Raw genomic sequence first — 26,940 nt, 5'->3', positions numbered from 1 at the left:
ATGACAGTCAAGATGACTTTTTACACTCGTTCCAAGTATGACGTTGACCAAACGTAAACCAATTGATTAACATTGTTTTCGACGTTATTAATTATTGCGACTCGATAATTCTATAATTCTATTTATCATTGGTAAACTTGGTCATAAAATAGAAAATTTACAACAGATTATTTTGGAACAAATAAAACCAACCATAAGGCTCTAAATAAAGGAATGAAATTATGTGAGAAGACCAACCGACGAAAATACTTAAGACAAGAGTTTAAAAAAATTCCTTCAAGCACAACTTTGAGAAGAAAAATATTTGAGATAAAAATAAAGAATCTCGATTATAACCTCTGTTATAACGTATGTAACATATGTATAGAATTTGAATCGACAGGTGAAACAAATTCCATTCTTCCTATCTCTCGTGGAATCGCAAGTATCACGAGATACCCTGTATCTACCTTGCCTCGCAGGCAATCGATTAAAACCATTTCTGTAACAAAAATATTCGCCAGATAACCGGCGTCGAGTCGATACCTGTTTAATTAAATTCCCCGGCACACGTCGAGCAGCAACATTCGTTTTGGAAAAGCGGCGGCAGTGGCGACGCTGCCGCGAGAAAAGGATTGGCCCTCTTTCTTCGAGCAGCGTGTCGTGGGGTTGGATGGGAGGGGGGGGGGGCGCAATGCATCAGCGGTTAATGAGCAAACTTTAATATTCTCCCTCGACTAAAACTCGACCCGCTGCCACCTATCTTCCAACGACCACGAAGCAACCCCTCGTAGAGAGATTTGGAACACTGCAGGGAGTGGAAAGGGGGAGGGAAACGCGATCGTACGACCATAATTATTGTGAGCCTGACGAACGAAGGAGGAAGCAGTAGGACGGGATAGTTACAGCCACCTGGCTGGGCTGGATTCTCCTTTGCGTCAAAGTCTACCGTTTTCATTAATCCGGCAGACGTCTAATTAACGCGGGTCCCATATACCAAAAACCTTGGCGGTGGCCTCGATCACCCCTTGCGGGATTAATCGAGGAAGATGGACGCGTTCTTAGATCAACGCGAACCTCGGGCAAAGTTTCTATCGCGGCTGGGCGATTTTGACTTTAAAGAAACTTGAAAGAACGGATCTTTGGTATATAGATCTATACATCTATCTAGAGCTTGCCGTCTGTGCGCAGAAAGCAAATTGAAGACACGTAGAAAGGGAAGGGAACGTGAAACAGAAGAAAAGTGGCGAAAGTAAGAGAAAGTTAGAAACCGAAGAATTAACGAAGTAATCTGAGACTCGGAGGAAAATATCGTTCGTCCGGGGGGACTCTGTAAAACTGCTGAAATCGCCAGCCGACGTGAACGTTACGGATGGAACGAGCAACGAAAAATCTCGTCGATAGGGAAAATACACCGGGGCACGTTTCGTTCGCAATGGCTGGTACAGTTTCAAGATGTATGCGTGATACGGGCTAGTCTGGCAAAGGGTGGGACCAGAGGGTGGAACTGTCCCCGATGGTTCGTAAAGCGGGTGTTAAGCCCGAATATGAAGCTTTTTCGCCGGTATCAGCAGGAAATTCTGCAGTGCGGCGGCCAAGAATGTGCTAACGACACGCCGGAAAAGAGAAGGTGAAATTGAGGGGGAAGCAAACCGTCGTGGCAAGTTATAACGTTGATTCAGTGCTTGTAATTACGACTGAATGCATAGCTTTTCGATGGCAGCGATGCCGGACTTTCGACATTTCTCTTTTGTCTGCACGAGACTGCCAGGACGTTTGTCCTGGCGATATTTTAGAGAAACGTCAGGCTACGTAACTATTTCTTTCAACAAGGAGGCAGCTTCAATTTTAATAAACCAACGAAAAATGCAATTAAGAGTCATGCACTCTTTCAAACGTGCTATAAATTTATGATCAACCGATTGCGATGCATTTTACGAATATATCAACCGCGTTTATACTTCCACATTTTGAAATTTTATTAACACTGTAATGATTATCAACCATCGAGATTATATCGGTGAACGATTCTGAAAAATACGTATGCAAAAGTTACGAAATTACATTTCAATCTATTACAAGTATATATTATTGGCAGAGATTCTACATGTATTCGTCTAGTCGATTATTTATCAAGACGACCTCTTACAATTTATTTTTCTATCCAAGAAAACTTCACGAAAATTGCTTCGAATGTATAATCTACAGCTACATGTTACGTATATATTCACTCTAACTTCTATTTTTCTCTCTTCTTTTTTTAAATCAAATAAAACACACACAGCCCTGTTTCACTTTGCGCTGCAGGAAGCATCGGTTGTATCTCGAAATGTGGCCGTGCAACGTTGCCTCGTGACAACCAACGTTCGTAATTATTGCTGTCGCCCGTATATTGCGAAAGTGTTTTTCATTTTCTCCGGGACCAAGTATCAATTCAAATTCGAATCATCAATTGGACACCGGGTGAATGATCAAGCGAGGCCAAGCACGTTTAATCACGGATAAATTTCATCGGAATCGGCCGCTCTCTATTATCCTCGAATTAATGACATCGAACGGACAAAGTTTCATTTCCCAAATGTACCGTTCGGATCGTCCGACGGAATTTCAGGAAGCTTGTCTTTCCCTCTACCGGAGAGCGCGAAATACCGCGGCTACAGAACCATCTCGTCCAACCGGCGAATTATTTTGATTAAAATTGCTCCGCGATTGATCGCCCGCCGATTCCGAACGGTAACGAACGGTTTTCTACCGATAATCCCAATTCACCGCGCTACGATTTCACTTAACGAGCCACTTCTCCCGTTTTCTTCTTCGATCTCGCGCCTTCTCTCCGAAGATGCAACCAGTTGACGACAGCATAGGAAAAATGTATTGTAACAACCGAAGAATTCGCAGCAAGAAGAAATCAATTCCATTTTTTACACATTTTTTTCTTCAACAAAGTTGATCGAAGAACGAGTCGAAGAGAAAGAATTTTGTTCGATTAGAAGAAGATTATTCTAGGGAAATAAATGGAAAATACGATTTTTTTCGTAAGACGTTTTGTTTCTTAAAAACATTTAAACATATTCGAAAGATATACTTTATCGAAGCCTCAAATGAAAAAAATTTTATTCCACATTTTTCACTTATTTTTGCATGTAGAATATTCACGTGTCAGTTATAAGTATGATTTGTTCGAAAACGAAGGTTGGTATCTTCTCTTTTCAACTCATGACACTCACAAGTGTTCAAAACAGTGACACCAACGATGAAAATTTATTCACCATCACTAGATTCTAAAGTATTTCTTAGAGAAACAAAAGTTGAGGACACAAAACCTAACACCTTATAGAAATAAAAAGAAATATTTTTTTAACAAAGTTTGACAATTCACTTTCTACTCTCTATGTTTACAAATTATTTTTGTTTAATTTATTTTTTAATAGAACGCATAGAGAGAGACAGGAACACAGTTACAAACATTTATCCTACAATCCACGAGCCAGAGTTCAATTCACACCTCGTCGTGTAAATTTGTTCGCGAAGCTGAATAAGTGCGAACGCTGAAACAGGCTTGTCACGTCTAACCGAATCCCGTCAGCTTACGAGGAACAAGCTGACAGCTACACGTCTATAAGGTTACAATCAACACGAAAAAAGTCTGGAGGAGAGGTGTCTGGTGAGTGAAATCGCTCGCCAACTTTCCTACGGCTGCCTATTCACTCACTGCCGAGCCAATCTTGAAACCATCACAGCTTTGAACGTTGGATCATCGCCAAATCGGCTACCGAACTCGCCAGATTTCGTACAACGATCCAATGGTATTTAGACAAATAATTCTACTAACAAAACCGTGCATAATTAATTACGTGAGAAATAAAACCTTTTAACAAGAATAAAATTTTAATAAAAATTTTTTTGAAAAATAAAATTCTGCTTGGCCAATTAAAATATTCGCGATAATAATCAGATAATAATCTGCTCTTATTATTTCTGTCGATTCACTCTTTTTAGAATAAAATTTTAATAAATTTCATTTGAACGTAACAATTCAAAATTGCAATTTGAAACAATTTAAACGAAATTACAATATAATTCTTGGTCATTGATCATCGTTTGTGTCATTGACGGGGATATTACGCAATATCTCTTTCTGACTTTATGCGAAAATGATTGTTCTCGCTACAGTGATGAATGAAACCTTATCTCGAAATTGGTGGAATGAACCAAAGGACGAAATGTAAAAAAACTGAGTATTTCTCGCACTAATGTGACCTACATTTTAAGAAAATTTTATGTGGAATTCTAGCCTGCGACGTGTAATAGCTTTGAGAAGAACAGCTTACACTTTCTGAACGTGTACTCCTATAATAACGTATAATAACGTGTAACTTGCGATGTATAATCTTACAAAAATTATTGTCCCCTTGATAGTTAATAATTCGACGATTTTACTGCAATTTGTTTCACGTATTCGTTGACGAATGAACGATATTTTAGATGAAAATTTCTTTGGAAAATCTCGTAAATACATAATTCGTTCAAACACGATCTGTTTCACAGATACCCGAGTACGCCCGCTTATCCAAAATACGTATAAATTTCGAACTTCGATATTAACAATTATTTATGTAAATGTTTATCCTCCGAAACGATGAATCGACGCGAGAGTGTCCATCGAACGGGGATCCGGGGATTAATTTCACAGTATTTTCATAAAAACATACAAGAAAAAAAATTATTAAGAGGAACGTGGAAAAAATGTATGAAACCCGGTTTGATATCGAAGATTAATTTCATTCGCGGGAAGAGGAAAGGGAGTCGTATTACTCTGTAATTCACAGTAATTTCAAATCTTGCCAGTTCATCAGACACTGAAATCTTAAATTTCCTCTTAACTATACCGGTATATCGGTGAACCTTGGTTTACTTCTCGTCCTCGCCCGAAGTTCTGCACTTCGTTAACAATTACAAACTCGCCGCAAAGTTATAACTGATAGAGTTCTTGTTTCCGCGCGTAATATTTTTTTCTTTCTTCTTTTTCTCTCTTTCTTTCTTTTTATTTTTTTTTTTTTTTTTTTTTTTTTTTTTTTTGGGGAAAAAAAAAAAAGGGGGGAAATTTAAAAAAAAAAAAAAAAAAAAAAAGAACAGCGGCGTTGGATATCGGCGGATTCTTTTGCTTTCAATTCATTACGGACAATTTCACTCTGCAACGCTTGTTGGAGATGTTTTGTCTTTTTTTCAAAACTTTTTCAAATTCCTTTCCTTCGACAATCCCCGTTCGATCAATCGTCGAAATTGAAAAAATATTTCCAACAGTTTCTCAAAACTCGCGAGTTCGGACACTCCAGTCGGCGATTTCAGGAATTTCAGAAATTCTAAGAACTTGCTGAGGAAGAAAAAGAAGAAGAGGATACTCTTGCGTTCGAACGTTTCTGCAAGTGAATTAAGATTCTGTGACACAGACGTTGCGATATATAATTTTAATCGTCTAAGAGACACGCGTGCCCTGCCACACGTGTGTTAGAAACCTGCATTTGAGCGAGGAAGTAGAGAGCAGATATCCAGTTATTCAGTGACTAGAAGCCGGCTCTTGCACGACATGTCAAGCGAATAACACGTTAGACAAGGTGCATTTAAGACACTACTTACACACTCCATGGCTTTCAAAAGCGGGACAATGCGGCACTTGCTTTATAAAGTACTTGGAGGAGGTGCATTAATTGTTCGCGCCCTGTCAAAGATAGTTTGCTGAACGTCGGCGCGGGTATGGCCGCCTAAAATCGATAAAGACATTTTGCGAATAACATTCAGCCGTGCACTTTCCGCTAATTTTCATATGCACGACGAACGTCTAATTAGGAATTTTACAGTCGACTTGCTGGAAAAAGGAGCTATCTTCGCAAATCGATGAAAGGCAGAATTTTCATTAATTTAACGCAAAATTAATTTCATAATAAGTGAAATTGCGCTTTCGCGTACACGTACATTTCTAGAATTATAATTTTTATGAACACGAATGTTTTTCATGAATTGTTAGATCGAAAATTGCCAATCAATTTCAATTCAATCAGCGAATACCAATTGAAAATTAATTGATCGATATGTTCATAATTCGGTGTCGGGAAATGACGAGACACGTTACTTTTTTTCTGCACGATTGGAAAATCGGAACGAAATCGAATATCTGTCCGACTGATTGAGCATCTGTTGCATCATTGATCCAGCGTCTGTCCTCCGTGCGTTTGTTTAGCAGAGTTCCAAAGAACGATTCACGTGACTCGTCGCTAATTGAAACCACGTGCGTCGATCAAAGATTCAACGAACCAGCGAACAGAACGCAAACATAGACATCTAACGCGCAACAACCCACTGCACGTTGCGTATCGGACCAAATAAATCATCAAATCAACCCGTCGTACGTACCGAAACAATATCAAATCGCTCGGAAAGGAAACTTACCGGCGTTCTAATCGAGAGGAAAGAGAGAGAGAGAGAGAGAGAGAGAGAGACTCGGCTGGAAATGGAGTTGACCGCGATTTAAAAACGGCCGGGATCTCGATACAAAACGGGCGATTCAAGAAAGCGACTTTTTCCGTAGTTTCTTTTTTTTTTCTTTTTTTCTTTTTTTCTCACTGGTCGTCCGAGGTTGCTCTGGATCGATCTGGTGTTGCAGAGCAATTGCACCGTTCATTGCCTAACCGAGCGGACCATCATCCGTCTCCGGTTGTCCATGAGCAAGTTGCGTTTTTCTCCGTGGAGAACACGTCAGTTTGGGCGTGGAGGATGCCCTAAGAAGATGAATGCCGTCATTTTCTGCCACCGTGTGTGTCTTCCTCTCCTTTTTTCTCTCTTTCTTTCTTCTGCCATTTTTCTGTTTGAACTCTGCTAGCCCAAATAGGATAATACTGTCGGTCAGTTTCGAGACTTACGGAATCCTTCACTTTGTTTGCGGATAGAGAGAAAGAGAGAGAGAGAGAGAGAGAGAGAGAGAAACAAATCGGTTTCTGAGATTTCTGAGAGTTCGTACGACCAACACTCGCGTATATATCGAATTGTCAACTGATAAACTAACGCCGAGACAAATAAGGGGCCTGCGAACCTACAAGCAGAGACCGTAGTAAACCAAATTTTTACTTGAACACTGATTAGGTACTCGGCGAGCCCACGTTTTGCGAGAAATAATTAATACTCGATAATGTCGTCGATAACTCGGGTTGTTATTTCTTTCGACGAGTACCGAGATGCGTTGGACGATGTGTGTGGGTGAGTTACGGGCTTGGTAGCGTAGCTGGATGAGTAATGCAACGGCATGAGTCTTGCGGGATAAAAGGTTCTGGAGAGAGTGGAGCTTGGATAGATGACCTTTGGCTCGTTAGAGCGGTGTTTTATTTCGTTGTTATTAGACAGAGTGTTTGAAAATCGCGCGTAAGCTTCGCAAAAATTGGTTAGATCTTCTTCGTGCGAATTTTGGAATTTACCTCTGTTTATAAATATCCGCGATATATCGTTCTTCTCTTCCATTCTAAAAATCTCACTCTTCAAAATTTTCACAGAGTTTGCAAATGTCCCAAAGGTAAATCTCTCGATGGTCTCGAAGCAAATTTTTATTAAAAAAAAAAAAAAAAAAGAAAGGAAAACATCCTTGGAAAGTTCACAGCCAAGCAAAGAGCAAAATTTTCACTCGGTGTTCGCAGCGGGGTGTTCGTTCGTTTGGAAGTTTCCCAAAAATGGCGCGAGTTCGTAGCACGCGCGACGAGACACGTCCTGCCTCGCCAAAGCAGCCGAACTTTCCGCTAGAAAGCGGCGATTTTTAGCCAAATGGACGACACGGGACATTGTCGAAGTTTGAATGGGACAGGCATGAAATTCGCGCACGTTTCGCAAGTTATTAACGCGGATGGGTTTTTCCCTGGGCAGTGTAAGCTCTGAACGCAAGCTCTGAAATTAAGACAGGAATCAGCGTGATGCTTTTCGTTGCATCTTCTTCTGCCTTTCGTTGCGTTCACGCAGGCTTGTGCGAAATTTCATTAACGAGAAACGTTCGCTCGACACTTCCATCAGAAGAGAGAGAGAGAGAGAGAGAGAGAGAGAGAGAAATTATTATTTTAAAATTTTATTTTAGGATCGTTCAGTAAAAAGTTGAATAAGACGGACAAAGGGATGATTCGGCTGAACTTGAACACAATCTTGCGTTATTCCAGATACACAGTTCCATTTGGCGAAAGAGCCATGCAAGAACCGAGTAGCCGAGTAACGAGCGACGCTTGTTTCGTCGGACGGTTCGTGTTCTTTTCAGACATTTTTCCATCTAACAAAGGACTCTGGAACATTTGACCGTCGTGGTGTACCTGTTTTCGGTATCTTCGCGCTGCGTCTACGTTCGTCTTTCGTTCTGGTATCTTTCTGTCTTCTAACGACTCTCTCCCCCTTTCGCTCGAAGTATCTCGTCTCAGATAACGTTTCGGAGCTTTCTCAGACGACGAACTTCTCCGGGAGATAGACACACAAATTTTCCCCCGAATTTATCCGTTTTTCTGCACGGGAAGAAGATAGAAAAGAATGGACGAATGTCTGAAGTTACTTTCATTCTCTTTAACTGCAAGTCACGAGCCGAACATCTCGTTTAATTCTTTGGTTAATTTAAATTGGACATTGCAGGTAATTACCAGCAGCAATTTTCTTCACTCGTCGTAAATGTATAAATTTTTTATCAACCTTCCGCCGCGAAAGTCGAACTTTTTTACTTTTTCTGGTGAAAATTTTACCGTACTATAAATATTCATTTCTCTCTTTCTCTTTTCTTTCTCTTTTTTTTTTTAATTTCAAAAGAAACACAAGGAACGAGCCGATCCATTTAATGAAAAGCACTGGGAACGGAACCGAGAGCTCGGGATATTTGTCGCTCGACGAATTTATCCGCAAATGTTGCAACATTCCAGCTGTAATGGCGCGTACTTTGGAGATCGTTCGCGTTGCTAATGCGCTCGACCTGATATGTAAACCGCGACGTTTGTCACGCGACGCGGCTGATTGCTATCTTCCAGGGTAATGATAGATCTTTCCCCAAGACTCTTTCAATCTTAATGACATCCTTCGCTGTACGAAGGCTATTTCGTGCGGTTAGAATAAACACGGAACGTCTATTTATTTTCAATCGGATTTATCTGTATCCTTTACTTTATCAAAAATGTGTTTACGTACAGGGTTTGTCGAAAGAACGTACGTTTAATTTTTTTTTTTTTTAGTCACATCGATCATTAACGTGTATAAATATTGTTGAGTATATATATATATATATAAAAGAAACTTTTACAAATAGTTAATCTCACTGCCCAATGGCTACGCGCGTGTATTGTTTTCTTAGAAAATGAAACACAATGTAATAAAAAATAATCATCCCTTGATAAACTCTTGCCTTAAGAGGAGCAGAGGATCGTTCAGTCAGACGTTCGTAGTCAACTATATCTACAACTTTATTCCGTAAGAGTATCCGTAATCGAGCATGTCGAAGGGACCAGTGATTTCGCGTTGTCATAAGTATGAACCGCGTTCGAAGATTATAGATATCCGCGAGTAGTATATATGGGTTGCGGAATCTCGTTGAAAGAATCAGGCGGATCAACAATCACGCGTATGTACCTTCCAGTGATTCATACTATTATTCCTTATATATCTTCGCCGCATGTTCCCTTTCACAAATATCCATCTTCTCGCGAGCAGTCGTTAGAAAAATTATTTCACGTAGCATTCAACAGATTTTCTTTCAATCCCTGCTTCGTTCGATCTGTCAGTATCGAGTATCTTGCTTGAGTGAACCGCAGAAAACACTTAAAAAATATTAATATATATATTAATAATATTAATATATCATTATTAATATAAATTGAATAATATAAAATAATCTAAATATTTAATAAATAATAATTAAGTTTAATATAAATATTAAACATTTTAAACCCATCGCAATGTACAGACGAATCACAAAGAATCCAAAAAGGTTAATATTATAATTACGTATGTCAGAGGTGGCTAACTGGCGGTCCTTGCCCCCACTTTCTTGCTTGCTAGCGCTACCCCTTCCACTGCATCGATCTGTCCACTTGGTTAGTAGAGAAACCAACAGACTGAGAAGAAATTTCAACGTGTAGAGAATTTGCAAATTCTCGGAAACTTTAGTTTACTGTTTATTCTTGAAAATTTAATTTCTTATCGCTATCGAGATCACAGAGCTTGGCTAAGACGTGACAAATAGAAATCCTTGTTATAAATGCAAATAAAGACATTTACTATTTATTATGGTCGATGTCTTTCAGTAGCTTGAAATCGCGAACGGTGTGTCGAAATTTGTCAGTAATTCATAATGAAGTACTACATTCATTTATGGTAAATACCAGTGTTTGAGCGAAGCAGTTCGAGGGTGCAAAGATATATATACCAAGATCGATTGCTTCTCTTTCATCCAGCTCTCCAATTTACCAATATCTTCTCCGATTGGCCGGCATAAAACATTAAACATCTTTCAAGAACGGTCGGTCTACGTAGCCTGTATTCCTGTCTTTCGAAATTCTACCATTTCGAGGCGTTCAATGGAACAAGATGAAGAGAAGAGCGAGAGAGAGAGAGAGAAAGAGAGAGAGAGAGAGAGAGAGAGGGAGAGGACGTGGGTAACGGCAGGAGTCGAGGCAGCTGTAGAACAGTGAAATGAGAGCAACCGAAGAGAACGATTCTGGATTGCAGGCTTGCACGAGGCAAGCAGATCTTAGAACGTACTCCACCAACGAGAAGCAATCCGATCTACCGTTCAGCAATCACGCACGCTGTCTCGGACCTAGGCACCATCAACCAGCGGGATAAGTACACGAACCGGGACGCGCCAGGATGAACGGGAATAATTTTCACGTTCTCAGACGAGGCAGCCTTACATTTCGAAGGATCGGAGACGATGACGGACAACCCGGCTCCGTTTCTCCATTCTGCGTGACACGATACTGTTATTTCTGCCTTGGGACGCGATTGGGAGCTTCCACGAAAGTGTCTGTTTTAACTTTTACGAACATGTACGATGTAACGTTACGAGAAATTCCGTTAACGAAGGGGGAACAACGATATATAATATATATTATATTGTAACGATGTAACAAAAGGGAACGCCCGTGCCACGATTGTAATTGGCAAATTTCGAAATTTGCCTGAGAACTTTCTGTGAAAGTTGTAGGGTATTTATTTCGTTTGAAAGTTTCGTGTTTGCCTGCCACCAGGCGAAGTATGACTTTTATCACATATCAGAACAAAATTCTCTAAATTATAAAATTACATCACGTTAAAATGTGTAAAATTAATAAATTTGGCGATCTCGAACTAGATAATGCTTCAGACAAATTGAACCAAATGTAACAGTGACTCTCGCGAGGATCAAGTTCTTGAAGGTTGAAATCTAAGAGTCTAGAGCGGTTTGTTAAATACAGTTACAAACACCCAGTTATTAATAGTTGTCATTTTTCCAAATTCGAAATGATAGACGCGCGTGGTGACGGAGGGGTGACGCAGTTAGTATAATTCCATTGAGAGGAACGGGGAATGTAGGTGAACAGCAAGAAACAGCTCGTGTCGTCGAAGCGCAAGAGGAGGAGGGATCGAGTGGCCGTGGCTTTAAACGGAACCAGTTCTGCCGTGGGACCTTGCGCGTTTTTTCGCCGATACGGCAGACTGGTTCCAGTTTTCAATTACTTTTGCTGTAACCGAACCGCGCCGGCCGGATGCAAATCGTTGCCCGATCATAATTTCCCCCCGGTGTCAAATTGTAGGCTCACAGGATCTTGAGTATCCTGCCAGTATCCTGTCTTTAATCGCGCGCTCGATTCCATCGATAACTCACGACCAACCTCTCGCAATGCGCGATTCTCCACGAGTTGTGCAGTTTCCGATCGAGCCGAGGATAAATTCGAGATTCCCTCGAGTGTGATCATTCAGATTGACTTCACGATCCTACCGATCGCCGCGTGGAACGAAAACGAGCAAAGGGAAAGCTTTCGCGTGGAACGCGTTAACTTGCGTAGTTTTACTAGCGCGTCGAGCATTTTTTGTCCCAAAATTTAGCCATATTTTCTCAATTCTAAGTATAATTGAGTGTAACCCAGGCAAACCAAACAACAAATCTGTTATTGAATTACATCTCAATGATTTCTATCCGGCGATATCGTATCGACGAGTTGAAAAAGAAAGCGGCGAATTGTCGTATACGGGTTTGGTCACTCGTTATGGTCCGCAATCAGTTGCCAGAGCAAGTGGTTAACATCGCCAGCCGTCCGCGTGCCAAAAGAATCGTCGATTGGAAAAAAGAAAGCTGAAAAGACTCGTGAGAGACGTGATTAGCCTTGGACCAGTCACGTCCCGAACGATAACTCGATGCAGTCGACGTTTCTCGAGTAGAGAAGAAGAGAGAGAAAGAGAGAGAACAAATGATTTTTCCTCCTAAATCCGTGTTGCTTCTGGATATTATCGTTCGTAAAAAGTTGTCAGACTTTTGCGAGCTGGGAGCATGCGGAGGTTCTCTTGGAGGCAAGATTTACTCCGCTCGTTCGGTCTCGTTGGGATTCGCGAAAGTAGATAAATAGGTGAGAAACAGGCGGACAAATAAGATGGCGAGACGCGGATAGCAGAGGCGAAACGGAGAAAAGAAAACGGGGCGATAGAGTGGAGGAGAACGTTAGAAGCGTTAAATAACGATTAGCCGGCGGAGTTAGCGTTTAATCTCCGTTGACTGGCGGAGATATACAAAGAGACGAGAACGAGACCGAGTGGAGGAATTCCCGATAAAACGATTTGCATTTCCTGTTGGATCAGCGTCCGTTTCGTTTTACGTGCTGTTTAAATATTATTCCGGGCGTAGTATAGGCGTCTTTCGTGGCCCGGGCCACGGCGTATTATCTCTTCCCCCTCTCTCTCCCGTTCCCACGATTTCCAAAGGTGTTTTATCTATATTTATCCTGGCCGCTTCAGGTTCCTCAACCTTGCCTTTTCGCTCTCGAATCGTTAATTTCCAGTCCGACCGCTGCTACCGCTTTTACCCTGCCTCGGTGTTTGAACTGAAACGACAATTACAGCCGATCGTAAAACAGGTCCGCGTGAGCGCGAGCCTGTTCCTCCGTTGTGTTCGACTATTCCCGTTGAACATGGGAGACACGTCGCGCGATACTTGTACGAGCATTGTACGAGCTAGTCGTAATAAACGTACGAGCGTTATTCGAACTTTCCAGACGCGTCTAACTTTTTCAAACTTCGCAACGTTTCAGAGGATTTTTATAGATCCTCGCTGCCCGTCTTTCGTGAAATATTCAGAATATCCAATATATATCCAATGTAATATATCCAATGTAGAATATCTTTCGTGATAATTATGAATTATTCTGTTTGGGTTTCAATTCTCTCTATCATGTTCATGATAATATAAAACTTAATTCAACATCGAGGTCGCAATCATTTTTTTCTACAAGATCTGTGAAAAAATATAACGCTGTTATCCCTAAGGTAATTTAATCTAATAATGATAAATTAAGTATCAAAATATTTTCTTAAATTTAAAGTTTTTGTTAATTAAAATTTATTAAATTTAATAATTCTCCCAATTAAATATTAAATTAATTATAAAATTAAATTAATATAGAATTTTATAAGGTCTTATCGTCCCTAATTTTAAACAAATTTTAACATTTTTACTAAAATTTTAAATTTATAAAATAAATATGAGACAGTATATATTTCATTAATCCTTTCATTCTAGACATTTCATTTAAAAATCAATTGATTATGCTACCTTTGTACAGTCAGTTATACTTCAGCCATTTAATTTATTCACTGGGCAGATTGACTTAAAATTATTTTCAATAAGACATGTTTTTGATTAACAGGTGAATATATTTATTTTTCCTAGTTCCTTATATTTATATTTTATAGGTAAAATATAATTTACATAAATGTTTTAACATATTGACAGAATATTAAATAATTAATTATATTAAATATATTAAATATTTTAGAATATTCTAAATATATTAATAGAATGTAAAATATTTAATTACATTAAACAGAATGTTTTATTATATGAAAATAGAATATTTTAATTAATATATTAAATATAGAATTATTGAATTTATTAATAATATTAATAGAATATAAATGTATGTATTTAGAGTATCCAAAGTAGAATACCTTTCATGATAATTTTGAATAAGCGAAATACTCTGGTTGGGTTTCAGTTCTCTAGGCATGTTCATGATAATACAGAACTTCTCGAATGTGTCGAACTTTTCAAACGTTTGAAAGAATTCTTATAGTTCGTCTCTCATGAAATATTTAGAATGTTGAATATGCGTTATTCTGAATACGATATTGAACGATACAAATAAGAAAATATTCTCAACAATTCTGACACTATGTGAGTGTTAAACAAGGCTCGTTTGGTATTAGGACGTAGAATTTTTCAAGGAAACAACGAACGCCGTTTTAATCGTGTTATTAGCTGGAAATTATACACGTTATTTCGATTATTCGAACAACGTCCATCAACTTTCGAAGTCGGCCGAATAACTACGAGAGGCGGTGTACGTAAATCCAATATATTGCGGTGGTAAACTTGAGGCAGCCTGATAGTAATTACAGACCCTAAACCACTAGTTAAAATATTTGAACTTTCGCATTCAAGATAGTTCGGCGGTAATTATAAATCTGAATTTTAGATAGTTCAACGTAACGGGACACAGCCCGTAAACGAAAAGTTTCTTACGAAACTATTGATTCCAGTAAAGACAAAACCTCCGTAAACGTGTGACTTTGAAATATTCACAGATGACAAACCTCGTAACGTGACGCCATAAACTAGACTCTGGAGGATTGAAATTAACGAACAAAAATATTCGAAGAAAAAAATTGCAATTACTCATTAATGCAGGATCAGTAATCGTAAAATCGTGTCCTCCCCCCTTGGAAGTCTGTAATTTACTTAACTATTTGAATATTTTGTCGCAGAAAAGTGCAGACCATCTGTCTTCTGTTTCTTTTTTACCTTTCTTTCGCTGCAACAGCTGGTACCAGTGTCTATAACTTTGACCTCTCTTTTTCTTGCATAGTTACACTGTGTTGTTTTTTTTTTTCAATAATCACACTGCTATCTTCTGCAACCTTCGCAAGATGCGTTGTTCTTATCCTAGCATCTTACTTTTATTTGCTGTTTTCTCTTTTTCTCTATCATTCGTACAAGTACAATTTTCACTTTCCATCATATTCTCTTTCTACGAAACTTTTGACACTTCTGTAGAACGTGCACGTGTTAAGATAGCGTTCGAAAGCGCTGAACATTGTAAAACTCCGCAGTCGCTTAATTTAATTTAATTAACACTGTAACAATGTCACTTCCTACCAAAATAAATCCGTAAAATATATATGTTTTCAATTTGGAAGAAATAGTTTTCGAAACACAACGAAGACATCGTGTTCATTTGAACATGAATTTAATTTAATGTTGAATAAAATTAATAGTTTTCTCTCATGTTTTATTCTAAAAAAAAACAATAGGTGGGAAGAAACTTTTGGCCCATCCTAGTCACAGGATTATAGTTACACAGGAGGGGACGAGCTTTCATTAATTTTAATTCGAACGAAAGCTTCGATAAAGAAGAAGGAGAGGAACGTTTCTGATCGCCGGCTAACCAGACGAAACTCGTCCGGTAACACATCCGCATGGGATAATTTCTTTTCGGGCAAGAGAATATCACGTTACTCTATCTGGACGAAAATCAGGACCTTTCACGTTGCGCATGGATAGATCTCGCTCCTCGGGGAAGCCTCCGAGGGAGAAACCCTTATCCTGACACCCGATCGCCGAGGAAGTTCGCTACCAACATCTGAACCACAAAGCCACCCGCGTAAATTATGCCTGGAAGTTTCGGTCGTAATTTTATGCATGTTAACGTCGCGGAAGACATTCTCGATGGGGGAGGGGGAAAAAAAAATGCCACTGCTCGCCGAATGGGGGTGGGAGGGACAACAAACAGCTTTCCTTTTGGATTTTACGGTTCTCTTCGTCTCTATTTCTCGCCTCGTTTCCTTTCTCGCTTTCGTTTCTTGCGCCTGGACAGGTCCTCCCGAAGAAAAAAGAGAGAGAGAGAGAGACATTGCGCGGAGTTGAATTGCTTCGAGATTTGCGTCGATGGTGGGGGAACGTCTGTTAATGGTCGTTAGGTGTCAGACGACTCAATTACGCGGTAATCGAATAGCAAAATTTACTTTGGTGTTGGTGGCCGTGCACTTTGCGGAATATTCTTGCTGAAACGAGACCTCTGACTACCTGAGAGTAGAATACCGAGAGAGGGTAGAGTTCTACCCTTTGAGTTCGCTGTACTTCCCTCCTATGTGGAAAACGTGGACCGTTTTCGAATGAATATCGGGCAAGATGTTGTTTCGTTCGCGTCTCGACTGTTGCTTTTGAATCAAGGAAATTTCTTGCTAACTGACGTGTGGAGATCGTATCTTCGAAACTATTCTTTCGTTGTGTCGCCCGGTATCGCGATAGATTCGTATCGCAATCTTATGTCACACGGATTTGTATCACGTTTCAATTCCACGCTGAGGCAACTGAATTTCTCCGAGGTGAATTCTTATCTTCATCCAGAGCGTCCAAACGGTGTAATTTTAATTTACAATGGCAAGTATGCCACACTCGAGTAATTAGCGTGAATATTGTACGCTCGTTGATGAATAAATGTTTCAGAATTTTTGGAGTGTTTAGAATTTTTCTCAGACCACTTTGATCACTTGCGCTGGCAACTGATTGCGGACCATAACGAGTGACCGAACCCGTGTACAATAATTCGTCGGGTTCTTTTTGAACTCGTCGGTACATCATTGGATAGAAATGATTAATAAGCAACAAATTTATTATTTAGTTTTGCCTGAGATTATATTTAAATATACTTAAAATATACTTAAAACTTAAATTTATTTAAATATATATTAATTTAAATTATATATTATTTACATATATAATATATGTTATATATAAATAACTTAAATTAAATATATATTAACTTAAATGTATTTAAATATACTTAAAACTGAGAAAATATTGCAATTTTGGGGATTGGAAAAAAGAGGTTAACCACTTGCGCTGGTAAACTGATTGCGGACCACAACGAGTGACCAAAACCGTATAAAACAATTCGTCGCTTTCTTTTTGATTCGTCGGTACGATATTATCGAGAAGTAACAAATTTATTATTTGCTTTGCCTATTTCGTTTTACTTGAATATACTCGAAATTGGAAAAATATTGCAATTTTGCAACAAAATATTCTCGACGCGCCTGATTCCAGCGTAAGAAGTTAAAATGCTTCGAGTAATAAAATAATTATCTTTCTGTGCACGTGTAAATAATATTTGCTCGTCCAAAATATTAACGCCGGAAAAGAAAAAAATAGAGAAGAAAGACAATCATTTGTAACTCGTGTAACTTCGGGATTGGAGCTGGGAAAGTTAGTTATAGAGAAATTAGCAAAACGAATATCTATCGCTGTCGTGTTTACGTAGAATTTTCCACTAAAACGATCTAAAATGTTATTTCTGCGCGTACGTTCTCGTATCGGGGCGTGCGCGTCGCTTTTATTAGGACCCATCCCTTCCGGTGTCCTCGCAGCGTATGGATAACGAAGTTTACATAACCTAGAATCCGAACTTGAAATGGATTAAGACATTAAGATTCTGTTTGAAGCGGATCATAGAGGACGGGTTGCGGAACGGGTGCACGCTCGCGCGCCATTGGGATTACCATTTAGCTTCTATCTGGCTGGCAAAGGAAATGTCACAATAGGCGATAATCGAAGGACAAAGCGCGGGAAATCGCGAGCGATATCAGCCATAATCTCAGCCTCTCTGTCTCTGTTAAATTTGGACGATTTGTTACCGTAATATTAAACGTATCGATCAGATTTCGTCAATTGTTCGTTCGTGCGTTTTTCGTTTAGATTCGGAGATTGTTACCATTCATTTGTTCGTATTTCCCCCTAACATGATTATTATTGCTATCATTATGTGAAAAGTATTTGCAAAATATAAATATATAAAGAATATATCGATCGTGATGTAAACATTTTTTGACTTTCTCGTTTTCCTAAATAATAAATTGAACGGACAAGCATCTTTTATGAGGAACGAATGATCGTTACGAAGTCCTTCTGAAATATTTTATGCAGTAAAAAATTGCCTGGAACAGCTTCACCTTCTCGAAATTGACTCGACAATTTTTGTCGTGGCGAAATTTAAATTTGTATAATAAAATCGGTATATTTAAATTTGTATAACATAATATGTATATTCATGACGAGATTCAACCACGAGATTCTGTTATTTTTATCACAAATCTTTTCAACATCCGACGTGAATTATAAACGATTGCAAACAGATGCAACTGAATAATTGAACCGCAATCAAGTAATTAAATAAACAAAAAACGACGCCACAAAATAATTTTCCATTTTTTTGCAAGCTTACTATTAGAATCCATATCACCTTCCTGTCACGAACGACCGTATATACAGAAATATGTCGTTTGTTTCTCAACCGAGTGTTCGCGCGATGGAATTAGGAAATCCAAAAAANAAAAAAACAGAAAAATGGAAAATTTAACTTTTGTAAATATTTTTCTTTTTTTTTTTTTTAATTGCTCATATCGTGCACAGAACGAAAGGTGCGCAACAATATAAACGATATAAAAGAAATAAAAGATGGAAAAATCATGTTTGCAAGGACATGCTCGTCACGTGCAAATTACGCGTCAAGAAGGAATCGTAGAAGCAGGTTTGGAAAGTCTTGCAACTAAAGTCGATGCAGTTCGAGGTCGTAAGAAAGTTGTCGAGCCGACGAAAGCAGGTTCAGCCACGCTAAAGTACGCCGATTTCATCTAATTAGCGTCGATGTTGGATAAACAGAATAAGACCGAGGGAGACCGTGTTTAGTAATTAGCACCGTGATGCTCGAGGTGCACGTGTCTGGCGTGTCAATGCAGCGGGGGAAACCATCCTGGAGTATTTTCTTTATTCGGCCCCATTTGCTGCAACACCGCGCGATGAAGGACCAACGCGTAAGGTAAACAACGTTTGTCCATAGGGGTAAAAACGTCTAGCAAACTATTATAAGTAGACGCCGGAGTTCGGTGAACTCGTTCTTTGACCATTGTCGCGTGAGAGGCGTTGTCGCGTGGAAAATACGTTGGATTTATGGGAAAATCATGGGGCGACGCATGCACGAAGCCTCTTTCGACGTTCAATCACTGTTGAATGAAAAAAATTTACGTTGAAAGTGGGAGTTTAGGATTGGTAGGACTATAGCGTAAGATTTCCATCAGACCACACAAATATCTAAAAATTTACTGTTTTTTTTTTTTTGGTATCTGTGAAATATCCAACAGAAATGATAAATTCTTAGTTAGTTTGACCACCAGTGTTAACGCTAGAAACGTCTTATATTGGAGAAATGAAAATACGAGCAATAGAAAAAAATTTCTAATAAGAACGCAAGCTTTTATTTATATAGTTATATAAAATTTCTGGCATTAAAGATGATTGAGATTCGGCTTTTACAGTATAGAATTGTTAAGAGTTGGCGCTACAATTCTGACATGTGTTGGTTGAAATTGAAATTGAAATTGTTCGTAAATTAAAAATTCTTCAGAAATTGAAAGTTACAGTTAAAATTAGATCGATTTAAAATTAGAGGAATTTTGAAATTCTGCATTCGCTAGTCTACGAGATTGAAATCTTTCTCAGCTGAACATTGCGTTCGCTTTTAATTCAATTAGCATTGGACGTACAATTAGTTCCTTTACTGTGATTACAGGAGGATGAACGACCTTATAGTTCGACATTCATTATGTATTCTGTCATTAACGAATGAATTTTTAATGAAAATGATATCGAAACGATTTCATTGTAACCAAAGAATAATAAAGATGTCCTTCGTTCGATTTGATTTCTCTTCAAGGTAGTTTCTTGAAATCATTGAAAAAATCGAATTAAAAATATCCAAAGGGAATCTGACAGTAAAAGTCGATCGAAAATTCACAGAGATCCTCCGATGGAAATATATGTATTATGGTTAATTGAAATTACAGTAAATAAAGGATGTCTTCACTTTAATGTGGCCCGTTTAATATGGTTTGCCGAAATTATCCAGAAACTCGATCTGAAATAATAATGTCATTGAATATTTAACGAAAATATATCTGAGGTGAATACTAACGACCCTCGGTAAACCATACCGAAGAAGCTTATAACCGGGCTGGAGGGGTGGTTTCAGAGAGGTAAAGGATTTGCGAATAGTCTACGATGAAATTTAAAGGGAAGCCTTGGTTGGTTCACCAAAGGGTGAAATACTTCAGGATCTGTTAAATTATACATGAAGCGGGGAAAAAAACACCCGACGGGTTAATCAGATTAGAAATTCGATATATTCCGAGTTATGGATACCTCGTTCTGACAAACATTATCATGTTTTAATATATTACGCTTAAATACTCGACCGGCTTTGTTAATCGTTAATAAAGTAGACGACTAATATTCTTTCACGCGTTAAACGTTCGAAACATTTATGGAATATTTGCCCAATTTATTTTTCGATTCGTCGTTGAATAAAAAAAAAGAAAAAGATGATTGGCGAGTTTGCAAAAGAATTTAATTAAAATATAGTTTGAATTAATAGTGTTGAATGTTTCAATGTTTATTGAAATACAAAAGATTCAAGAGGATTTTTCAAATAATTATTTTAATATACTGGGAATATCATATGTATGTGTATACGTATAGAACCTAACCAATCTATAGCGTGATCGCACACGCTGTAATCTAGTGTAAAAAAAATTACAGACAAGACAAGCTTTAATTTTATTAATACCTACTTTTACATCGCGAGTAGTAAATCGTGGTGGTCGTCAACATTATAAATCCACTGTTAGGCGACAAATCGGAAAGACTTAAATACCACTTAGCGCTCCACTCAACCACAGAAGATTACGTTGCTACACCTGTACTCGGTTCGTGATAAGAAAATGCAAATTGCGGTGACAATCATCGAGGTGTCTGCATATTTTACCGAGAACCGTAACGGTATTGCGAATTAAATCCGTTGGAACAGTGACATGCATAAAGTATCCAAGCGAATCGTATCTATTTTTTTTTCTATCGACAACGATATAATTTGGCCAATTTTGTCAATGACGTTGTACCTAAAAGATTGTATCAAGATTCTATCAAAAATACTCTTGAAGTGAAACATGTTAAACTTTGATAAATCATTAGTCAAAAGTTTTGCATCACTGAATCGTGAAAAATAATCGTTCAAACTTCTTCTACCATTTTTTTTCAAATTAATTTCATGCAAGTCTACTTACGAAAGCAAAGAGAATCGTTTCGTTATTTTGCGAACTCAGTTGTTTTATACTTTGCAAATCTAGCATGTACGATCTGCTATAAATTGACAGAAGATTTAGTAGAAAAGCAAGCGAATCGTATCTATTTTTTTTTCTTTTTCTATCGACAACGATATAATTTGGCCAATTTTGTCAATGACGTTGTACCCAGATGATTATACCAAGATTCTATCAAAAATACTTTTCAAGTGAAACATGTCAAACTTTGATAAATCATTAGTCAAAAGTTTTGCACCAGTGAATCGTGAAAAATAATCGTTTTTTTCAAATTAATTTCCTGCAAGTCTGCCTACGAAAGTAAAGAGAATCGCTTCGATAGTTTGCGAACTCAATTGTTTTATATTTTGCAAATCTAGCATGTACGATCTGCTATAAATTGACAGAAAATTTAGTAGAAAAGCAAGCGAATCGTATTTATTTTTTTTTCTTTTTCTATCGACAACAATATAATTTGGCCAATTTTGTCAATGACGTTGTACCCAGACGATTATATCAAGATTCTATCAAAAATACTCTTCAAGTGAAACATGTCAAACTTTGATAAATCATTAGTCAAAAGTTTTGCACCAGTGAATCGTGAAAAATAATCGTTTTTTTTCAAATTAATTTCCTGCGAGTCTGCCTACGAAAGCAAAGAGAATCGCTTCGATATTCTGCGAACTCAATTGTTTTATATTTTGCAAATCTAGCATGTACGATCTGCTATAAATTGACAAAAGATTTAGTAGAAAAGCAAGCGACTCGAAACTTTGGGGAAGGGGGTGGTGTATGCCCTCGCTCTGGCACGCTTTTTTTTTTTTTTACATATGTATATCGCGAACGAGAACACGGATGGTACAAGCCCATTCCTTCGAAGTTGCGTGTCATTAAGCAGGATAAATAGCGCGCAATCGGCGAGCAACGCTACTGTACAATTGAATTGCATTTACAGGGCAGATATTCCGACCGATATACGCGTGTTCGCGTCATTGCTTTCGAACGGTCATTGATTTTTCGCTCGATCGCGAGATTGCATTCCAACGGCGGAAAAAAGAAGGGCAGAGAGGGGAAAAAAAAGGCAAAACAAAACAAAAACGTTCCGAACGTTCCATTCGCAATGGTCCGTTCATTTTTGGTTTCTTCCTTCCTCTTTTTGCCCTCTCTGTCTCTCTCTCTCTCTCTCTTCCGCGCTATTTTTGTTTGATTTCGTTATCGATAAACAAATGATTCGTTTGATTAGTTTCGGAGAATCGGGATTGCGCGCGACCTGCTCGCGATAATTGAAAAAAAAAGAAAAAAAAAAATGAAACGTCGGAAGCAGATTGAACGTGTAATCGAGTAACGCGAGAGGCAGCGATATAAATGGATACTTTTGCAGCTTTGTAATCGTTGCCGCGAAACATTGGTAGATCATTTCTCCATTTCTCTAGAGGCGAAGTTTTCCTTGAAAGAGAGAGACTCTGCTGAATTTCTTTTTAATTTTTTTTCAACGTTTGTCGATGGGATTTTCTGACTGTACGTACACGATCGGAAATTTGCCAAGATCGTGGTAACCGAAATTTATCGTTTATCAATGAAATTAAAATCTGCGGGTCAAAGAGAAACAATTTCCGTATATTCTCTCTTTAAAATTTCCTTTAAACGGTCGTTTAAATTCGATGCAATTTCACTCGTCACCATGAGGAGTTTTACAGTTTTCACTTTTGCAATCGTCAGTTTTACAATTTACTCATCGCTTCGTTTTCTTACAATGACAATGTTGCTTGGTCCTCTACGTCCGATTCGTTGGGAAATCTAACAGTTAGACACGTGCACGTTAAATTCCAATTTTTCCATCCAATTACGTATCGAGAGAAAGACGGTATTTTTCCGACGGTAAAACAAGTATATTATTGACTCTTTCGGTAGAGTATGGTTACTGCCACTACTCTTTTGAAACGCAAAACCGTTTCACACAACAATTCAAAGGTAATAACAAAAACTCGTTTTACATCTGTCGGCGCAAAAAACCAAACAAAATTCTCGAACGCGCACGTTCATCTGTATTTGTGATTGGGAGTTGTATGGTAGAGCTGCAGTAACTGCTGTTAAAGAACCAATTTCTAGCAAATAAGCGTAAACGTTCACAGCTAACTCAGTATGTTTTATCCAACATCAATAAGCGTATTGCTGGTTTTTCCAGCAAAGTGCTACACTTTATTGCCATTCGGCGCCGAATCAACGAATAAAACGTTCGCAATCATCCCAGGCTCGAAAGAAACTCGTTTCACTTCTGTTACCACTGTCCGTCTGCCTTCAAGTGTCTGTCGAATTTACAATTTACAAAGCCAATTGACATAAAGTTTCACGACTGACTTAAACGCGTTTAGTAAATTATAATATCGGCTGTTATTAAAATGTTGTATCCGACTTTGGCATCGAATCAACCTTTCAAGCTTGTTTTAAATTCGCAGTAACTAACAACTCGGATTTAATCCTCGGATGTCTGAGCATGGAGAGAGAGAGAGTGAGTTGTTTAATTGTGAAATAAATGTATGTTAGAAAAAAATGCAATAACATTTGTGAATATACTTCACTCTCCAACTGCATGTTAAAATAACATAGAAAGCTAAAGTAACCAATGAAAGAAAAACTCTAATACAAAAATTGAATTTTTATTGGATTGGGTAAAAATTTAGACTTAATCCTCGGGTACTTGAGCATGGAGAAGCAACGAGTTGTTCAATTGTAGCAAGATTATATTAATATTTTATTTTCTAGTTACGTATTGTGCTTTAAAATGACATAGAAAGCTAGAGCAACTAGTAAAAGAAAAATTGAATTTCAAAGCGTATAGGAAAAGAAACACAGACGAATAGTCCTGCATACACGACTATTTATAATAATTATAATATTTACAATTATAATTTATTATATATTTATAATTTATAATATTTATAATTACTCACTGTCCCTGACTTCAAACAAACACGCCTTCTCCAAAAGCGACACGCACATGGCAAGATATTGTTATTGTTTCCGATTCGAATCGAAACCTGCAAGAAGTTTTTCCTTCATGCTCGATTTACACGCTTTCCACGCGAAGCGACTATCTTCCTGCCACAGTCACTGGCAGTTCATTCTCCTTGCTGACTATCCATCCCCCTTCCTATAAAATCGACGAGGTCGAACCGGTTTCTCGCGTCCGTCGTTACGCCATTCGAACCGGACCAGTCAGCAAATCGTACGGGATGACGACGACGACGACGACGACGACGACGACGATTTTCGAAAATGCCGCTCGATGGCACACGGCGGTGGCCGATTCGTCGTCCTCCGCGATCCGTGAGGAACATGTGGTCGCAGCGTGTGTCCACACGCCGCTGGAGGCATCGCCCCCTCCCGCAAAGCTGCAACATCTGCAGCCAGCACTTTTATCTTCCTCCGTGTCTCACCCGACGCGTCCCCTGAACAGACGAACGACCACGATGACGACGACGATCCTTTTGACGGTTGTCGTCGTCGTCGTCGTCGCCCACTTTCGCCATGGCCCTTCCCGCCGAGGGCAGGAGGAACTTTGCTGTGCATCGGTACACGCTGCGAAGCATCAAGCCGCGAGTCGTTGTCCTCGCGATCGTAAAATCGAACGATCCACGGGTCGAGATTGCTCGCCGTTTGCCGACAGATTTTCTTGTTTATGCGAAGGGGAATTGATCGAAGGTCGTTGAAGAAGGACGTTTCTTCTTCTTCTTTTTTATTTTTTCACATTGTGGAAAAGGATAGCCAAGGAAGCATATTTCTGTTGTGCATCTGCTCTGCGGGTGTGTTGGTGATTCGCGTCGAATCTTTCTCTGCTGAATTTTTACGCAGGACGAGCCGGGAGATACGTGGTTTCTATACGTCGAGTTTCTTTAACGGTCTGTCGGCGATCTGTCGATTTTTCGCAGATTTTTCGTATAATGTAATTTTGATATTCGACTGCTACTCGTTGTTTAAACATGAACAAGCTTATGTAAAGTGTGAATCGTTTATAGTTGCTTGGAAATACATAAGGTTTCTTGGCACGATATGAATATGTTTCGGACGTTTGGGTAATTTTTGGAAATTAATTTAATTTAATTTAACTGTAGTACATTAAAGTCGCTAAAGTAGCTTGACGTTTGGAGTTGAGTGTCTCTCAAGTGGATCTCGTTTTAAATTCAAGAATCCTTGGCTAAACAAGTAGTATTAACGTAAATATCGTTTCTTTGAAACCTCGTGTTTTTTTGGAGCAGGTCAACTTTAAGAAATGTATCGTGATACAAATCCTCGCTACTGTAAATTTAGAAAACTATATTTTCACGTGGGAATTGAAATATTTTTATATTCATTGCGCGATTCATTTGTTTGTTTCAGGTAAGTGAGAAACATGCACATTCCGTCTTGGATGCACTTCGACGTGGCGTGACTTTTCATGTGAGTATATTCATCGGCAGCTCGTGTCGCGATACACAAAAATTGTAATAAAATACACCGGTTATGAAATGTTCAATGAAAATGGACAATATCTGCGATAATTAATTTCACGCGTCATAAAGAGATACGGTCAGGTATATATATATTTGCATCTTATGGAAGTTGCAACATTATTACGCTGATGTCTGTTAAAACGGAGCTGACTTAAAGTGAGAACGCAATAAAGTAAAATGGCTATAGTGGCAATAAAGTATCGCTAGAAGGTTATCAAACTCGTAAAATCGAAATGTTCGTAATGTTTGAAAGTCTATCGATCCAGTGCCGGTAAAAATTTCCATTCGAATTAAATTGAGATATTCCTCTGCGAATTAAACAAATTGCGGGACTATTTTATTTGTTAGTTTTATCGCAGATTTCGCCTTATCTCCGACTAGGAGTAACTAATAAATGTTTGCTGTAATGCAATAAATTTGTACGTCTATTCCAAGAAAAAAGAAAAAAATAAAATAAAATAGAGGTGTATAAATATATTTTGAGATTACAAATTAATAAAATAGATAAGGTATATAGAGTATAAGGAATATTAGCTTCAAGTTTTGGGACGTTCGTAGAATAATTCGAAGCATAAGCTTGTAATACAATATGTTTCATCGATTCGATAGCGTTGTAGCATTCGCAATATATATTTCTCCGTTCTTTTTCCTATCTTTATATTATTTCTCTTATAACTGCATGAATTGAAAACAGTCTTTTATTTAATTTGTGCGACTGCATTCTCTCTCAATGCGTCATTAATCAAAAGATTTGATTTCTGCGTGTATTACCGAGTCTAGCATAAAGAAGCATAAAATTTCTTCTTTTTGCACAGAAAAAAAAAAAAAGAAAATACTTCGAATTGGACTTACGATTGTCGACAATCATTACAGTGAAAAATGATTTTCATAGTTTCCAATATTTCGATGGGTATTAAATTTAATTTTTAACCAGGATTACTAATCTGCTTAATTTTGCAATGTTTCGCTCGATTTAATTTTGTTAAATTGTCCTTCATCATGGAGGCACTGGGTGTAATCAAAAATAGAGTTAAAA

The 26,940-nt window shown here is 38.3% G+C and overlaps 1 long non-coding RNA gene across 1 annotated transcript; it reads right to left on the bottom strand.

Moving 5' to 3' along the window:
* Positions 1-397: 397 nt before the first annotated feature.
* On the bottom strand, positions 398-13,935 carry LOC122528430. The gene is made up of 3 exons (XR_006306578.1): positions 13,750-13,935; positions 8,900-8,906; positions 398-409 (listed from the first exon to the last, which is right to left on the bottom strand). It is a non-coding gene; the product is annotated as an uncharacterized LOC122528430 (long non-coding RNA).
* Between the last annotated feature and the right edge of the window lie 13,005 nt (positions 13,936-26,940).

This window comes from Frieseomelitta varia, unplaced genomic scaffold (assembly GCF_011392965.1).
Source record: "Frieseomelitta varia isolate USP_RPSP 00005682 unplaced genomic scaffold, Fvar_1.2 scaffold_11, whole genome shotgun sequence".
In the NCBI taxonomy this organism is placed as follows: Eukaryota; Metazoa; Arthropoda; class Insecta; order Hymenoptera; family Apidae; genus Frieseomelitta; species Frieseomelitta varia.
This window is presented reverse-complemented; position numbering and strand designations above follow the sequence as displayed.